This window comes from Pan paniscus, chromosome 19 (assembly GCF_029289425.2).
Source record: "Pan paniscus chromosome 19, NHGRI_mPanPan1-v2.0_pri, whole genome shotgun sequence".
NCBI lineage: Eukaryota > Metazoa > Chordata > Mammalia > Primates > Hominidae > Pan > Pan paniscus.
This window is the reverse complement of record NC_073268.2, coordinates 51396239-51415184: the sequence shown is the minus strand read 5'-3', so window position 1 is coordinate 51415184 and position 18946 is coordinate 51396239. Positions and strand designations below refer to the sequence as shown.

At 47.2% G+C, this 18946-nt stretch overlaps 2 pseudogenes; both read left to right on the top strand.

Annotated features, from left to right (window-relative positions):
- The window catches only part of LOC100979191 (TBC1 domain family member 3D-like), a 60475-nt pseudogene that overhangs the window by 30800 nt on the left and 10729 nt on the right, over nt 1–18946 (top strand).
- Nucleotides 13118–17261, top strand: LOC134729510 (uncharacterized; annotated as a pseudogene).

Below are 18946 nucleotides of genomic sequence, written 5' to 3'. Positions count from 1 at the left end.
AAAGGGAGCTCACTGGCTACAGCTGCATGGCAGAGAGGCACACCAGGGACAGACATAGGTACAGGTGCAGGACAGAGGAGTAGGTGAAGGTTGGCGTGGGCAGGGGGCACAGAGATAAGGACACCCGAAGGTAGATGTGGCTGTAGGCTGAAGGGTGGAGTCACAAGAGTCCTAATGTGGGCTGCATGGACAAGGGCTGGAGACACAGGAAGACAGGCATGGGAAGCAGGCACACTCAGTGACAGGCCTCTGCTGCAGTAACAACAGACGGAGGTACTCAACGAATGAGACTGGCTGCAGGTACAAACACTGGGGATAGGAGTTTTGGGCATAGTCTCCTGGGAGAAATGATCCAGAAAAAGGACAGAAATGGGCTGAAGGCACAGGGGAAGGAGACACACGAGTGCAGACATGGCCCAAAAAGCATGGATGAAAACACTGACTGTGGACATGGATTAGGGGGATAGAGAATGTAGCAAACATAAGCTGGCATGGGCAGAAGCTCAGGGGACAGACAGACAAAAACATCGGAATGGGCTGCAAACACAGGGATTGAGGCACTGGAGGACTGCTACTGCCTGAAGGCTAAGGAGATGGCAACATTCAAGGCAAGCAATGTGCTGCAAGCACACAGGATGGAGACTCACACAGCTGGCACGGGCTGCAGGAGCAAGAAATGGAGACTTCTGACAGGGGGCATAAAGTGCAGGCAGAGGACAGACCAGGTGACAATACACAAGGGCAGACGTGGGCTTCAGTCATTACGGGATGGTGATACTGGCAAGAAGATACAGGCTTCAGGCACAAGGATGGAGACACACAAGGCCTGACATGGCTGTAGGCGATACAGGGTGGAGACACTGGGAGGTCAACGCGGCTGCAGACACAGGGTTTGGAAACACCTGACAGAAAATGTGGGCTGTCAGATAAATCCCTGCTTAGAGAGAAATTTACGCCTTAAAGGAAATTGTTAGAATAGAAAACAAGATTGACAATCAATCACATAAACTCCCTTCTCAAGAATTAAAAACGATCAAAATGAAAGAATGCAGCATTAAAGTAATAAAGAGCAGACATCAATGAAATAGGAAAAAAATGCAACAGAAACAAATCAAGGATAAAAGTTGGTTTACGGGGTCGGGCGCGGTAGCTCATGCCTGTAATCCCAGCACTTTGAGAGGCCGAGGTGGGCGGATCACGAGGTCAGGAGATCAAGACCATCCTGGCTAACACAGTGAAACCCCGTCTCTACTAAAAAATACAAAAAATTAGTGGGGCAGGGTGGCGGGCGCCTGTAGTCCCAGCTACTCTGGAGGCTGAGGCAGGAGAATGGCCTGAACCTGGGAAGCGGAGCTTGCAGTGAGCCGAGATCGCACCACTGCATTCCATCATGGGTGACAGAGTGAGACTCCGTCTCAAAAAAAAAAAAAAAGTTGGTTTATAAATATTAATACACTTAAGAAACCACTAGTGAAACTAACTAAGGCAAAGAGAAAAGACACAAAAAACCAGTATCAGGAATCAAAAGAGAAGCCTGCTCTACAGAGCAGTATATTAAGACACTAGGAGGGTTCTGTGAAATACTTAGGACTACAAGTTTGACAACAGAAATCCAAATAACATCACATTGAAAAATAAACTTCCTAGGCCGGACATGGTGGCTCACGCCTGTAATCCCAGCACTTTGGGAGGTCGAGGAAGGTGGATCACCTGAGGCCAGGAGTTCGAGACCAGCCTGGCCAACATGCTGAAAACCCGTCTCTACTGAAAAATACAGCTGGGCACTGTGGCTCACACCTGTAATCCCAGCACTTTGGGAAGCTGAGGCAGGTGGATCACGAGGTCAGGAGTTCGAGACCAGCCTGGCCAACATAGTGAAACCCCGTGTCTACTAGAAACACAAAAATTAGCCGGGCATGGTGGCACGTACCTGTAATTCCAGCTACTCAGGAGGCTGAGGCTGGAGAATTGCTTGATTCCGGGAGGCGGAAGTTGCAGTGAGCTGAGATCGCGCCACTGCACTCTAGCCTGGGAGACAGAGCGAGACTCTGTCCCCCAAGAAATAAAAATAAAAATAAAAATAAACTTACTAAAATGGACACAGAAATAACATAAAACAAGAAAACTCCTACATATACTAAAGGATTTGAATTATTAGAAGTCAAACCAGCCAACAAAAATACTGTTCCACATGGAAAATTCCATACCTAAAGAAATATTCCAAATATTTAAGGCAGAAAACACCTAAATTTCTCAGACTCTTCCAAAGAGAATAAATACAGGAAATATTTTTCAGTTGGTTTTTTTTTTGTGAAGCCAGCATTACACTGACACCACAATCTGAAGACGACATTAGAAAAAAAAATATAGGCCCTCTCTTTCATTAACAGAAATACAAATATTCTAAAAAAAAAAATCATATGAATTAAACCACATATGGAAATGTAACACATGGTTACCAAGTGGGATATACTAAAAAATGCAGGATTGGTTAACACCCAAAAATAGTTCATGTAAAATATCCTATTTTCAGAAAAATAGGTGAAAAACATATGATTTACAGTTTATGTAAAAAAAACATTTATTCAAATTCAACAATTAGTCATAAATAACTCTTAGCGTATGTAAAAGAAGGCAGCTTCCTTAATCTGATTAAGTTTGTCTAAAATGAAATTATAGCAAACTACATAAGGAATACAGGATCACTGAAACCTTTTCCCTGGAATCAGAACCAGACACACCGTGTTCAGGAGGTGTGATCGGGACAATAAAAGAAGAAAATAAAGAAAAATAAAGGTGTAAGAACCAACGTTTAAGCAATATAGCTGTTATTATATGTGGCTGACACTAAGTACATAAGTATTTAAGTATGTAAGTATTTAAATACATAAGTACACAACTACAGGTACATAAGTACATGAAAAACCCACCACAATCCAAAAATGATGGCTATGAATATGTGAATTAAGCCAGGTAACACGATACAAAATCAATCTATAAAATCAATTAGATTCTTATTGATTTTAGCAAGAAACAAATGTGAAATAAAATTAAGGTACAACGACCAGACTAAAACAAGAAACAACTATCTGCACTAGAAATGACCCCATAAAGGATTAATTTATAGAATACCTTTTTAAATTCTTCAAATCAACGTAAGAACACAAATAACCCAACAGAAAAGCCAGCACTGAAAATGAAGACAAAGACGCAAAGGCCAATAAATATTCACAAACCGTGGCTTCACTAACTTATTTCCAGTTCCAGATGACGGGAGGCCCTCAGGGACCCAGAAGGCAGGACCACAGGGAGGTGACAGCGCCAGCAGCAGGAGGGCGGGCCGGGAAGCCCGAACCCTGGTGCTCCTGGCCCCTGCACACGCTTCCCTCCCTCCACCCCGTTCCTCTCTCTCTCTCTCTGCCTTGGGCCCCGTGGGATGCGCTCACATCCAGACTCACCAGGCCCGAGACACTGGGAGAATGGAGAAGCGCTTGCGAGCCGAAAGTCCTCCAGGAACACGTGAAGGAAGCTTCGCCTGCACCTGGGACACCCTTCCCTGATGCTGGCCTCAAGGCAGGCGCGCCACACACGCTTCCGGTCCATGACGACCACAGCGCAGACCAGCACGCGAGCCCAACCTCCACGAAGAGAAAATGGCAGAATGGGCCTTCGCCTCGCTTTTACAGTGGCTGTACTCAACTGCTGTATCTTGGAAGCTTGGTTCTGATTGGGTGAGAAGGAACTTTTTTTGACAACTCTTATTGGATAATAGTCTCCTGCTCTGACTGGATAATCTTAACTAATCAGAGTTGGAGACTTATCCAATCTGTGTTGTAGTACAGAGTCTGCTCTCATCCTATCAGAAAGAGGCTTCCAGGATATGTCGTTTGAATACAGACATTATAAAAGGGAGGCAAAGATCTGCACCTGCCGTGGAGGTTGGGCTCATGTGCTCCTCTGCATTGGAGTTAGCTAAGGAGCATGTGCAGAACACTTGCCTCGTAGGCCAACCGTACAGAAGGATGTCCCAGGTGCAGGCGAAGTTTTGTTCATGTGTTCCTGGAGGATTTTTCCGGTGGCAAGCGCTTCTCCATCCTCCAGCATCTCAGGCCTGGTGAGTCTGGATGTGAACGCTTCCTATGGGGGCCCCAGGCACAGAATCTGCAAAGGAGGGTGGATGGAAGGGGAACGTGGGCAGGGCCCAGAGAGCATCAGGTTGCCTGTTTCGCCAGGCACCCCTGCTCCGGTGCAAGGCAGAGGCTGACCAGGCCCCCACCCAGCGCCCCTCCTGGGCTCTGGCCCTGGCACCTAGACCCATCCCGCCATTCTCCGCAGCTCCACTGCCCGCAGGCAGGAGCTGCCGGCGTGGAATCTGCGGGCTGCAGTGAGCAGTGGAGGCAGTAGCCGCTGCTCCCTGGATTCCCGGGATGTTTTTCTTTGGCTTTTTTCTTTTTCTATTTTATTTTAGATTCAGAAGGTACACGTGCTTGTTTGTTATATGTATATCACATGCACAATGGGGGGGGTTGAACTTCTAGCATACCCATCACCCAAAAATATTGGAGGTTGTACCCAGTAGGTACGTTTTCAACTCTTCCCCCCAACTTTTTGAGTCCCCAGAGTATATTCTCTCCATCTTCATGTCCATGTGTACCCATTGTTCTCACTTAATACACGAGAACATGCAGTATTTGGCTGTTTCTGCATTAATTCACGTAGGATAATGACCTTCAGCTGCATCTGTGTTGCTGCAAAGGACATGATTTTGTTCTTTTTTATGACTGCCTAGTACTTTGTGGTGTATATGCACCACATTTTCTTTATTTAATGAACCGTTGGTGGATACTTACCTTGGTTCCATGACCTTGCTGTTGTAAGTTATGCTGCGATAAACATGGGAGTGCAGTGCCTTTTTATATAATGATTTCTTTCCCTTTGGGTAGATACCTAGTAGTGGGATTGCTGGGTCGAAAGGTAGTTGTACTTTTAGTTCTTTGAGATACCTCCCTACTTTTTCCATAGAAGTTGAACTAATTGACATTCCCACCAACAATGTATGAGCATTCCCATGTCTGGAAGAGTTTTCCTAGGTTTTCTCCTAGGATCTTTATAGTTTTAGGTCTTACATTTAGGCCTTTAATCCATCTTGAGTTAATTTTTGTACAGGTGAGTGAGGGGGTCCAGTTTCATTCTTAAGCATATGGTCAGCCACTATTCCCAGAACCACTTAGTGAATAGGGTGTCCTTTCCACGTTAAGTGTTTTGAAGAGCCATTGGCTGATTTTTTTCCTAGCATTATTTCTTGAGCAAAATCCTTCAGTAGAATGTTGATGGAAGTGGTCAAAGTGATTACTCATGTATTGTTCCCAATCTTAGGGAGTAAACATTCTTTACCCACTAACTTAGTTTAGGATGTTTATTGTAGGTTTTCTTAGATGCCCTTGACCAGATTGTGGAAGTACTCTTCAATTTCTAGTTTGGTTAGGGTTTTAATCATATGATGGATTTAGCCAAATGCTTTTTTTCCTGTGTCAATCAGATTATCACATCCAAGTCTGGTGGTCAAACCTGTAGACGTGTATAGTCTTATTACACACTGGATAATGGGTCATTCTTATCTCTGCTTTGCTCATGCAGTGCACCAGCCTTCCTGTGCCTGTTGATGGACTGAGAGGAAGATGAGCCCTTAGGATGCCTGCCATGCTCACTGTTAAGGTAGGACTCATCCTTCTCCCATGAGCACCAGTGTTTCTCCTGCCCGTCTCTCAGTGACCATTTCCTATCATTGGCCTGGACGTTCTGGCACTTCAGTTCCCTAACTGAAGGTCTCACCCCACCAAGTTCTTTCCACGGAAGTAGGTCATGCCTACTGGGAATTTTTACAGCTCCCCAGACTCCTCCAGGTGGTCAGTACCTCATAATATCACCCAAGGAAGGCACAGAGGGGATCTGCCCAGTTAATAGAGCTTGTGTTCTGAAACCCACCATCTCACCTTTTAACTCACCAATGGCCCTTTCTCAAGGCCAGGGAAAGGAATGAAGGCTCATTGCTAAAAACCGCAACCTCAACAAGGCTGTACTTCCTTTTAGAGTCCCCTTACCCAGCATTGTCATTGTCTTGGAAGAAGTTCAGAATGCTTCTCCCTCTTGGTTTTGTTACTGACCTGGCAAACACGTTCTATTGTGTCTATTTGTGAAGAAGATCAGGTGCAGTTCACCTTCAGATTTGAAGGCTGACAGTACACCATTAGGAGGCATCTGATGGACTACCTCAACAATCCTCTGCTGGCTCAAGGTTGCATTGACTAAATCTAGCTACCCTCTGACTGCCGTCTGATGTCCATTTGTGGCACTATATGGATAATGTCCTTCTGCCCGACAGCAAAGAGGGAGAGGTTCAATGGGCCCTCATATTGACAACTAACCACACAACTCAATGGGGATGAGCCATCGTCCCACATGATACAACAGCCTGCCATTTCCATCAAATTGTGGGGCTATATTTACTTATTTTTTTGGATGTAAAATGTTAGTTTTACAGGAAGAATGGAATTTAAACTGGCATTGTTTAAGTGTGGAGTATCCAAGTTCAACAGTCTGTACTCATTGATTTCTTCCAAAAACAAAAATTTAAGGGGCAGGCCTGAACAAGTCACTAATTACTTGAAGCTATATGGTTTGCAAATGTTTTGCTCTTATTTCAGTACAGTTTCATATAATGAGATGGGATTTTTCCAAAACTAATACACTATAAATCTCAGTGGACATGCTAGTATCCTTTCAATAAATTTGCATTTCAATAATATGGACAATATCCATGTATTATATACAGAAGGCTAAGAAACAGAAGAAATTGCCAGGCTATATTATTCAAAACATCAAGAAACTGACGTCTGACTAATGTATTCAATCCTTGTTCTGGAGATCAACATTGTGAATGCATGAATTTCTAAGGGAAAATTTTAAAATTATAATTTACTCATATTATAAATTTTGATGTTGAGAAAATTAGTTTTTGGAATAAATCTTTGATTTTTGTCAAATAATAGAAGAAAAATTTCCAGCATACTAAATAGCATATGACATTATTTATGGCAAAACAAAATGATTCTAATTGATGTTTCCTTTTAAAAATCCAAAGAGTACTCATCCCTTGATCTTTCTGAATTGCCAAATATACTCCCTTAAATTAATAAAATTGAAAATGTAATTATATCAGGAAAGACAAATTATATTCTTATATTCTTTTCAACATCGTTAAGCTATTGTTACTTTTTTAAAATTTTAGTAGGTTTTTGGGGAACAGGTGGTGTTTGGTTACATGAATAAGTTCTTTAGTGGTGATTTCTGAGATTTTGGTGCACCCATCGCCCGAAGAGTCTATACTGTACCCAACGTGTAGTAGTCTCTTATCCCTCACCCTGCTCCCATCCTTTCCCCACCGAGTCCAAATTGTGAGGCTGTATTTAGAGTAAGGAAGGCAGACAAAATCTACAACCAGTCAGCCTCAGGCTCGTCACCCTCAGGGTTTCCCATCTCCACCAAGAAGACCCAGGGCATCGTTGGTATTTTTGGCTTCTGGAGAAAACATATGCCAAACCTCCAGTAAGTTCAATTCTTCAGGTCACCTATGAGACATCCACCTTCACTCAGGCCCTTCTCCAGAAGAAGCTTTAAGGGTTGACCAGCAGGCGGTCCAGGAGGCTCTTCTATTGGTCCTCTGGAGGAAGGATTTGCAGATGTAGGCTTTAGGTTTCAAGAACATTGCTTTTTGACACATAGAGGCTTTAGATTACCCAATCCAGGTCTCTTCTTCCAGTGGGCTTTTGGCATAAATCCTGTGTTTAATGTGTTTGACTCTCTTGAGACAGCTGGCTGCAGCTTACCTAGCCCTCTCTGAGATGGACACTGACAGGATCCAAGCCCATCACGTTAAAAATAGATCCCCATTGTGCCTTGGATTTGGGATCCTCATCTTTGCAAACAGGGCACCACCACCGACCATTTCTTGCCAAGTGGAAATGGTAGTCACGGGACTGAGCCAAGCCCGAACGCTTAGGAGTTTCAGTGCCTCATGAGGATTTCAGTCTCTGCTCCTCCAGTGTGCCTGAGGAAGATCTCCAATAAACAGCTACCACTCAGCCTTTGGTTAGTTGGGGCCCTTCCACCAGCTGGGGGGCCATCACATTGTTGCAGCAGGGGTATGCCTGCTTCACTGATGGGGCATGCAGAGGTGCCATCTGGGTAGCTACTAGCCATCCTTCTGCTTCAGACACCCCCTTCCAGCTGCAGAGGAAGGGTCATTCAGCTCAGTGGGCAGAAACTACAGCCATTGTCCTGATTCTACCATCCAAGGCCATCCTGAAATCCACATCTTCACCAATTCTGGGGCCTTTGCTGATGGCTGTGGGTGGCATCACACTGGATGACCATGATCAGGCACTGGGGTGGGGTTGCTTCCCTTTGGGGGTACATTGCTGATACTTAATAATTGTGCCACTTGTTCACCATGTGTCAGCTCACAGCAGTCACCAAGATGCTGCCTCTCAATATAACCAAAAGGCAGACTGCCTTACCCACAACTCTACCCTTATAGCTGAGACTGTGGTACTTGGACCGGCTGGACCTCCTGGGCACACCTGACTTTGGGACATCTAAGCTAGGCCTGACTGTTAACTTAGATTTACATATGGGGCTTCCTTGTCCCATCCAGCTCATTTGCTTGGGCCGTCCAAGACTGGCTGCTCTGCTGATAAGACATCACTCTTTTTTCTCCCTTAGTCACATTTGGAGAGGTGACTACCCACATGCCAAGTGGCAAGTCGATTTTATTGGCCTACTCCAGCAAGGAGCAGGCCTCACCAGCTATGCTCACTATTGTTGACACTTACTCTAGCCTGCTCCTTGCTTTTCTGTTGATGTTGACAGCCCAGAAGGTCTTCTTCCTACCTCAGTCCTGACCCCTTTGTGGAACCCCCATGTCATTCAGTCCAACCAAGGTACCCATTCTACAATTGAGGTCACCCAACAGTGGGCACTGGGGAATGGCATTCACCTGGGCATTTCACCTTCCATACCAGCAGACTGCAGTGGGCTAATGGAGAGAATGTGTGGGCTGTTGGAAAAACATCCCTTCTTTGTAAACACATTGGCCACTTGACTCCTTCTTGGCACTAATGTCTGCCCCTGGTGCTGGCCCATATTAACAGCTGCCCACTGCTGCCACTACTCATCTCCACACCCAGGAGGCAAACCCACCTTTCAGTCTTTCTGCATGGTTCTTTAGGCCAACCTGCCACCCCATTGTGGGTTAACTGGACTTTGATGCTAACACAGCCCTTGTCCTGGCCCTAGGAAAGGAATCCTTGAATCATGTTTTCCACTTACCTGTCTTCTCAGGGATGCTATCCATACCTCAGGGCCACCCACCATGGGCATTGGCATCTCAGGGTCTCCTCACCTCTCCCTGTCCAGTTACTGTTATAGGGATGGGTGTGCCACCAACCACCCTATATTTGATCCCACTTTGAGACATGGCAGCCACCACCACCTCGCTGTCCCACTGGGGGTTCTGGAACCCGACTGCAGAATCAACCCTGCATGAGAGTGAGCTGACAGCTGGCAGACTAGAAAAATATCCTGGCAGATGCCCTGGGAAGCACATCACCCCCTTTAGGTTTCTAGCGATAAGGTAACTTGGGCTGAATCACATTTCTGGCCTACAGACAGACATACCCCATCCTGGGTATTGCCACTGCTGCTTTTGCTTTATGTTAGTGCTTCTCATTCAGGGCCTCATCTCTATATCCTGGGCAAACCTCCAGAGGATGACTGCCATGCAATGCTCTGGACTGGGAGCCTCCCTGTTGATGTCCTCTACTGTATGGCCTGCTTACTACTAACTCCACGTTGTCTACCACAAACCTCAGACCTGAAACTGCCCCTCCAGTGCCAATAAGCACCCCCGGGGTCATTTGTACCAAAAATACACCTGATAGTGAGGACAGGACCCTGCTCATACTGTTAAAATGCCATTTGATTAGCATCTCCAGTGTTGGAAGGAGTGCCCTGACTTCTGTTCCTACCACTGCTACTACTACTACTGTCAGCAAGCCTGTGAGCTGTGCTTCCACTTACGGCCCCAACTAGGAACTCTCGAATGGTGCCTCAGGCAGAGGCCATCCACTGGACCCAGTTCACCTCCTGGGGACCCAACTTCTTATGGTGCTTCTGGACTGGGCTGACTCAGGGTCCCATTGTCATTACACTGACTGATTCTGACTGTGCTGCCTACAAGAGTCACTCCAGATTTGACCCCCTTTTCTCACTTTGATTTTTCACCATGCAGTGCCTCCACTGCTGGATTGCCAGAATTCCAGCAATTAGTTGCAACATCGGCCTCATGACACCTTCTCTCTGGCACTCACATCTTTCCTCATGAGAAGTGGAAGCTGGGACTTCACTGCTAATTGACTCCTATCCCGTGGACTCTGCCATCTTGCTATGTGACAATGCTACTGACTAATATCACTGCCTTATTGACCACAGGCAGCCTTCTGTGTCACAGGCCACTTTCTCTTATAAGAAGTCTGCTTTTTTCTAACACATAGCAAGCTTCCCTTCTGGATCAGCTTCCATAAACACCTCCTCACCTTTTTTTCTTAGCTTTTCTTTGGACCCCTCTATTGCTGTGACAACTTCACAGGCTAGCGCTTTTGTGACACTCATCTAGTCCTTGAGCCCACTCAGATCTTTCCAATCTTCCAGGAACTACCTCATGCCCATGAAGCTTCTATGCCTTGTACCCCCTGGAGACTAGTTCATGCCTTTCCAGATCACATACTGATTTTTCCACCTGCTGGAAGACTCTCTCATTGTAACCATCCCTGTCGTGCACCCAGGATGGCCACACACTGACCCACCAACCATGACTACATTCCTATCCAGCAAGACCTTTACTGATGTATTTAAAACTTTAGACAAATTAAATTTCACAGATTTTAATTGAGTAGAGAATTATTCACAAATCAGGCAGCCTTCAGGACCAGAAGAGGTCAGTGCTCTGCTCCAAAGCGTGTGCAGGAGGGAGCATTTATAGACGGAAAATATAAGTGAGGTCCACAAACAGCTGGACCAGTTATGGCTTTGCATTTGCATTTATTAGGCATGATTTGATATGTTGGCAGCCTATGATTGGCTGAATCTCAGCTGCTTTTGTTGGTTGGGATTCAGCTATTTGTTACAAAAATACACTCTTAAGTTAGGCTTCAGGTTTCTTTCCATGCTAAGTTATGTTGCAGCTCCATACGTAGAGACTCAAGGTATGGAGGCAGCCTCAGGCCCCATTGAGTTTAACTCTTAGGCCACCCTTATCACTGTTTCTACAGCCTGTGCCTCCTAGAAACACTTGGCATCTCAGTTGTGCTTCGCAGCCATTCAGGATGGAAAGGATCCAAAACTTAGGGTTGATTGGGCCACCTCCAGGATCAAGCTTTTGTGCCTATGACATCACCTCCAGCACACACAGTGTGTTTAGACCTTACTGCTTAGTTCTGAGTCCTCTTGGTCCTGTCCCATTCTAGCCTGCCATTGCTCACAATGCAGCAACTCCAAGCCTACTACCACCCAGACCTTTCAACTCCTTTACATCCCCATGGAACCATTTTTCCAAGCCTCAGTGTGCCGTGGCTTTTGCTGTCGCAGGTTTCCCAAAGTTCCTCACATAATTGTGTCTTCTGCAGGCCTATTCACCAATTACTCGGCACTCAGGTCATGGACAGTTTGTATCATAGGGTCATTTCAGACACCAACCAGTAGCCAGCCTTTTAGCTCACCAGTCATGCCTTTGCTGACATCCTGCCACCTTGCAGTCAGACCCTGGTTATGACTCATTTGCTGCTCTTCCCTCACCATTGATGAGTCTGCCTCAAATCTGCAGCTGCACCTCACTCGCAGTATCTCCTCTAATAGTTCAGCCGCCAATGGACCTACTATGCCCTCTCTGCTGATGGTGCAGTCCAGTTCCCAGCAACCGTTTCAAGGATGCCACTGATTTCTGTCTTACCATCACAATATGCCCCCCATGAGAGACCCTCACACTATTTCTAATTTTAATTTATCTTGTGTTGTCTTCTTTGACCCATACTTTACTTACAAGCATATGTTTCAAATCTCCATGTATCTTGGGATTTTCCAGATCTTTCTGTTAACTGATTTCTAGTTTGATTCCATTGGGTATGAAAACATAGAACATGTGTTTTGTGATTTCTAATTTTTTTGCATTGTTCAATGTATATTTTATGGCCTAGAATGTGGTGTATCCTGGTAGACGTTCCCTTATTCTGTTGCTGGGTGGAAGTATTCTATAGATATCTATTATATTCAGTTGATTAATCATGCTGGGGGAGTTCAACTAGGATAGTCCTGATTTTTCTGTCTGCCATGTCTGTCTGTTACTGATCGAGGGTATTAAAATCTTCAACTAAAATACTGGATGTATCTAGTTCTCTTTGCAGTTCTATCAGTTTTTGCCTTGTGTTTTGATGCTCTGTCATTGGGCATATACATTGAGGCATATATGTGTACATTGATATCCGTGATTGAAAAATTGACCCTTTTAAAATTAACAAATGTTCCTGTTTATCCCTGATGAATTCCCTTGTTCTAAAGTCCCCTCTGTCTCAAAACAAGCTTTTATTTTTATTAGTCTTAGTATAGTGTATCTTTCTGTATACCTTGACTTTTAAACTATATGTGTATTTATATTTAAAGAGTGTTTCTTGAAGATGCCATACAGTTGCATTTTGTTCTTTGATTCACTCTACATCTGTCTTTTAAGAGATGAATTTAGACCATTGATTAGTTATTGGCATAATTGGATTAATAATAAACCATATTTGTTAACTGTGTTCTATTCATGCACCTGTTCTTTGTTTCTATTTTTCCTTCTGTTACTTATCTGCCTTTTACAAAATGAGTTTATGGAAGGATTGACTTACAAAAAGCAGTAAATATTTAATATGTAAGTTGGATAGTTTTAGAGATAAGTATGTATCTGTAAAACCATCAACACAGTCTATTCTGTAAACATATCCAATAACTCCAAAATTTTCCCTGGTGCTCTTATTTATTATTATTTTATGTGATAAAAACACAACATAAAATACACCCTCTAGGCAAGTTTTTTTTTTTTTTTTTTTTTGAGACAGAGTCTTGCTCTGTCACCAGGCTAGAGTGCAGTGGTGCCATCTTGGCTCACCGCAGCCTCCGCCTCCTCGGTTCAAATGATTCTCCTGCCTTTGCCTCCTGAGTAGCTGGGACTACAGGCATGCGCCACCACACCCAGCTAATTTTTTGTATCTTTAGTAGAGACGGGGTTTCACCATGTTGGCGAGGATGATCTCAATCTCTTGACCTCATGATCTGCCTGCCTCAGCCTCCCAAAGTGCTGGGATTACAGGCGTGAGCCACCGCACCCAGTTGCAAGTTTTTTAAGTATAAAGTACTGTAAAATGTACTGTAGGACCTATGTTGTATAATAGGTATCTAGAACTTATTCTTCTTGCACGAATAAAATTTTGCACCATTTTTTCTTTTTCTTTTTACAGCTTTATTGAGGTATAGTTGACAAACCTTGTGTGTATTTAAAGTATACAACTTTATTTTTGCTTTATTTATTTTTGCTCTAATCTTTTTATTTATTTCCTTCTACTAAGTCTAAGGTGAGTGTTGTTGACAGCATATCATTGGACCTTCGTTTTCTATCTTTTTGGACAATCTGTTGATGCATTTGATCTATTTGCATGTAAAGTAATTATTTATACTTAAGACTTACTATTGCCACTTGGTTAATGATGTTCTGTTCAGCAATTTTTTTCCCTCACTTCCTGCTTTCTATCTTCCTTTGTGATTTGATTTTTTGTTTTTAGTGATATATATAGAATGATTTCTCTTTCTTTTTTGTATCTAGTGAAAGGTTTTTTTTTTTTTTTTTTGAGGCAAAGTCTCGCTCTGTCACCCAGGCTGAAGTGGAGTGGTACAATTTCGGCTCACTGCAACATCTGCCTTGTGGGTTCAAGCAATTCTCTGCCTCAGCCTCCTGAGTAGCTGGGATTACAGGTGCCCATCACCACGCCCAGTTAATTTTTGTATTTTTAGTAGAGACAGGGTTTAACCATCTTGGCCAGGCTGGTCTTGAACTCCTGACCTCGTGATCCACCTGCCTTGGCCTCCCAACGTGCTGGGATTACAGGCATGAGCCACCACGCCTGGCCGAAAGTTTTTCTTTATGGTTACCATGAGGCTTGCATAAAAGTTCTTACACTTCATACTCATCAGTTTTCAGTGGATAACCACTTAACTTTAATCACATACAAACACTGTATACTTGGTCAGATGCGGAAGCATCCTCACACTGTCCCTATGACTCTCTGCTCTGTCCTGATGGGGGGTCTGGCCTGGTGGGCTGGGCAAGACGTGATGACACTGAGACCACTCCCCACATGACCCAGATGAAAGTCAGGAGTGTGGTGAGCATTTCTCTGCCTGGCCTTCCCCAGCTGTTGCCTCCTGTGCACAGCTGGACCCCGGGGTGGCCAAGAAGGACCAGGCACCACCCAGTGGGAGGTGGGCCTGGTAGAAATGGGGTACAGGCACAGATCTCCCCCACCAGGGAACCCTCCTGGCCTGATGGCCACCCTGTCCCTAGGGCACCTCATGAAGCTTTCCTGGAGCACCGTCTGGGAGTTTCAGGAGCAACTCTCTCAGAGCCGGGTCCTGGAGGACAACACCGTCCTCAGGAACCTTCAAACCTCCATGAAGGAACTCACAGGGAAACACTGGGGCCTGCCACCCCGAGGTGGGCTCCAGCACCAGGTCCCCTCCCGAGTCTCCCTCTGGGGCAGTCAATGGTGGGGAGTGCCCTGGCCCCACCAGCCCTCCTACCTGGCCTTCCTCCTGCACCTCTTCTTCCTCCTCTTCCTCCTCTACTCTAAGAAAGTCAAATGGGTCTGCCGCTCCTCAGGGCAGGCGCTGAGCACATGTGTGTGTGTGTGCTGGACATGCTGTGTGGACAGGCAGGGGCCATGGGCAGGAACCCCCAACACCCCTCCCCCACTTTCCACATTGTCCCCCTCTCCTCCTTGAAGGGCCCTGAGGGACACTGGGGCAGTCAGACCCAGCTATGGAAGCCTCCACCCCCACCTTCAAGTAGCCTCAGAGAGCAGCAGGAACCCCTCATTCCTGAGTGCCCCTCCAAGGGTGTCAAGACGACAAGCCAGGGAGACAAGAGAATCAGTGTCCCTGACCCAGAGAGGATTTGGGCAGAGGGGACGGGGAAAGCCCTGACCCAGAGCCAGAAGCAAGAGTTCAGCAGGGTGTGGGATTGCTGTAGCCCTGGCATGGGGTGGACGGCCTGGAGGACAGAGGGGAACCCGTGCCCGTTCACTTCTCACCTGCTGTGGAGACAGGCCCCCATGCGAGGTGCTGGGTGACAGTGAAGGTTTCTTCCACCTGAGTCCTGAATCGGGGCTGCCGAACAGCCCTGAGGTGAGGGCAGGAGGCAGGAAGCCCTGAGCCAGCCTGAACCCAGGGGGCCATTCTAGGAGTGACCTGAGGTTCCCTGAAAGCTCCCCCACCCCAAGCTGCACACAGCCCTCACCCTGGGATCAGCAGCCTGCAAGGCTTCTCGGGCATCCTCAGTGTCAGGCCAGGGGGCCACACAGGGACCCCGAGGACTCCAGAGGCCCAGGTCTGTGGGGCCCGCCCTGAAGGGACCCTATGGGCTCGGTGAAGATGTTTCTTTTTTTCAGCCAAGATGCAGTGAGAGTCCTCGAGGGTGACCCCTGGCATTGGGCCCCTCTGTGAGGGGGACAGACTGGCCCTCCCCACCCCACCAGCTCAGCTCCAGGAGCTCATGCCATCAGTCCCCCTGGGACAAAAGCCTTGTTCTCCCCCAGCCTGGCCTGACAGGGCTGTCCCGAAGGCCGAGGCTGAGGCCCAGCAGCACAAGGGGGCTTCCTGAGAACCCAGGGCAGCAAGCCACTCTTTGAGGGCCCCAGAAGCTCAAGATGAGGTCAGCCTGTCCCCCGGTGAGGTCAGGCTTTGTATTACATGGAAACACTTGTCCGGGAACTCTATGCCACAGCTCCACACAGACCTGCATGTTGGGGGTCCATGTTTCCTGTGCTGCCCTTTTGAACATGGCTCCTGGGACTCTGTCACTTCGACATCTTCCATGGACAGCCCTGGAACAAAACGACAGACCCTGCCCAGCAAGCCCACTGGGACCCCGACACCAGGCCCTGCCCGGGCTTATAACAGAGAAGAGGCAGGTCAAGAGACACCCCAGCAGCAAGGTGGCACCCGCCTGTGACTCCCCTTGGTAGAAGAAGAACTTGGAGTGGAAGGAGCCCAGGCAGCACCTGCCCAGCTGCCTTGCAGCCCCAGATGGCTGCTGGACCTTAGTTTTTACTGCTATTTTATTTTTATTTTATATTTTTGGCTTGTGGGCCTTGAGAAATCCCATTCAATGGGGGGACTTGGTCCCATCAAGGCCTCTGGAGGGAAGGCTGAGCATGGAGTTCCCACAGCCCCAGCCAACCAGCAGCATGCCCTGGGGCCCGTGACCCCACCCGTGGGTCAGAGCCCCTCCTCCAGGGCCCAAGTCCCAAGCCCAGATGGACCTGGCTTCAACCTGAGTCCGAGGAGGAGAGGGGCACTGCAGGCCTCCAGGTGACCACGCAGGGGACCAGGGCACTGAAAGCCCTGATGCTATAAGGATTCACATCAGAGAACCTGGGGAAGCCAGGCCAGAGACGCTGAGCCCGTGCACTGATGAGGATGTAGAGGGCTGGCTCAAGGGGGTCAACAGCTGTGAACACTGCTGCCTCTTCCCAGCCTCATTGTTGCAGTGCAGGCAGTCTGCACCCCGGAGCCTGGCCCAACAGCGCCCTGAGTGTCCTAGTCCACTATGCTAACATGGCACCTGGAGGCTTCGCGTCCCTGCCTGCCGCACGACCCCTCTCCCGGAAGCCTTGTCCTACAGCCTAGCCCCTGTCTCAGCCACAGCAGGCACCACTGCCAAGAGCCTTCCAGCTGGGCTTCCCAGAGGACAGAGGCGCCCTGCAGTCATTGCCTCAGCAGCTCTGACTGTGAAGATAGTTTCATCCACATTCCCATGTTCCCACCAAAGAGAATCCCTGCAGAGGATGCTCTTGATCCTGAGGTGGGGAAAACGGCACGCCGGGTGGATGGAGTCAGCTCCTTTCCCTGGCCACCCTGCCTGCCGGATAGACCCACGGACAAAATGGCCATCAGACAGGAATGAGACACAAGAGTCTCAGCATCCTGCTCATGCCCTGACCAGGCTGACCAGGCCAACACCACTGCCGAGTGCCCCATCTGCCGATGAGAGACTTGGTGTCGATCCCTGGCCTGGCACTGTTTCCTACGAGGACCGGTTGGCCACCTGTGGACAGGCTGCCCACACTGTGGAGAAGGCTGAGATCGGCCTTCAATGCAGGGAGCCCCTACCTGGACATAGACTCGCCAGCCCTGCCTGTTGCCATCACAGCAGACCACACGGCATTGCTTGTGACCAAGGTACCCCATTCACAGTGAGGGGCATGCAGCAGTAGCCCCTGACCAGGGAACTAACTGTTCTCACTATGTCAGCCGCCACCTGGAAGCAACTGAGCTTACGATCGCTCAGTTATGCTGAAGTGATGGTTTGTCTTACAAGATAAATGTTATGCTTTCTACTGGAAACCAATATACGGTGCTGACTCCCCAACAGCCAGAAGGTGTAGTTCTGAGAGTGGAGGTGTGAAAGTGGACGATGTTCAGTATTGCACCGAATGTCTCAGTCACAAAGTTTTCCTACGCCTGTCCTGGAGAAATGGAGCTTTGCTGGTTGGAAGGTCTTGGGACCCAGGCAGAGTGAAGCTTCCCCCAGGGGAACACAATAATGGTTCTATTTAATATGAAGAGACAGGACTAAGTCTGAAACCCTGGGGCATTCTCTGGTGTTCTCGGTGTTTTCATGCAAAGAAAGTCAAATAACAAAAGTTTGCCACAGAGGCATCTGAAAAAGGATGGGGCACAAGTATTCAGATCTCGGAGGCTTCAGAATCAAAGATGAGGCCAAGCAGGAGACTCCTGGCCCACTGAGGGCAGGGGAAGTATGTGGGGGCTGCTAGGAGAAGACGTCATACAGGTCCACCCCCACCTTGTGGTATGTCACAGAACTGTGCACTTGAATAGCTGTGCACATCTTCTCTCCACTGATTATATTATTTCTTTCCATTTGTGACTCTCCGATCACACAGAGAGCTTGCTACAAAATGCACATTGCTGTACCATAGCCTGGGGCTTGCAATCCAAGGCTGGCAAGAATTCCTGCACGTCAAGGGCCTCAGGTGACTTTCGTGCACATCCAAGGACAGAGTCCTTGATGACACCTTCCTGCTCAAAAAAGAAGGAACAAGGGTCAACAAACAGCGAGCCAGTCATGGAAAGGGATGAAATGTGAGTGCGTGGCCTTCCTGACACCCAGACAAGACTTTGGGCACAAAGCCAGGCTGCAGCTGTGGCCACTGACTCGGACCAGGGACGCCCCCATGCAGGCCAGTGTCCCCTGGCTGCCCTTCTTCCTCCTGCCACCCTCCCTTTGGCTGCTTGTGTCAGGAAGGGAGAACCTGCCAGTTTTCAGAAGAAAATGTAGCTTTATTATGACATAGGAAAGGCTGAAGTTATTAGGGGAAGAAGAGGAGTCCTGAAACAGCTCCTGAAAATGAGAGGGAAAAGGAAGGTGTAAATATGTTGTAATAAATTCTCCAACTACAGCACAGTCATGGGAATGTTTTTGTTACCATTTTTGTTTTCAAAGTTATAGTAAACAAAACAGTTTCCTGAATTGTCAAAAGAACAGCAGTTTGACACAAGGAAA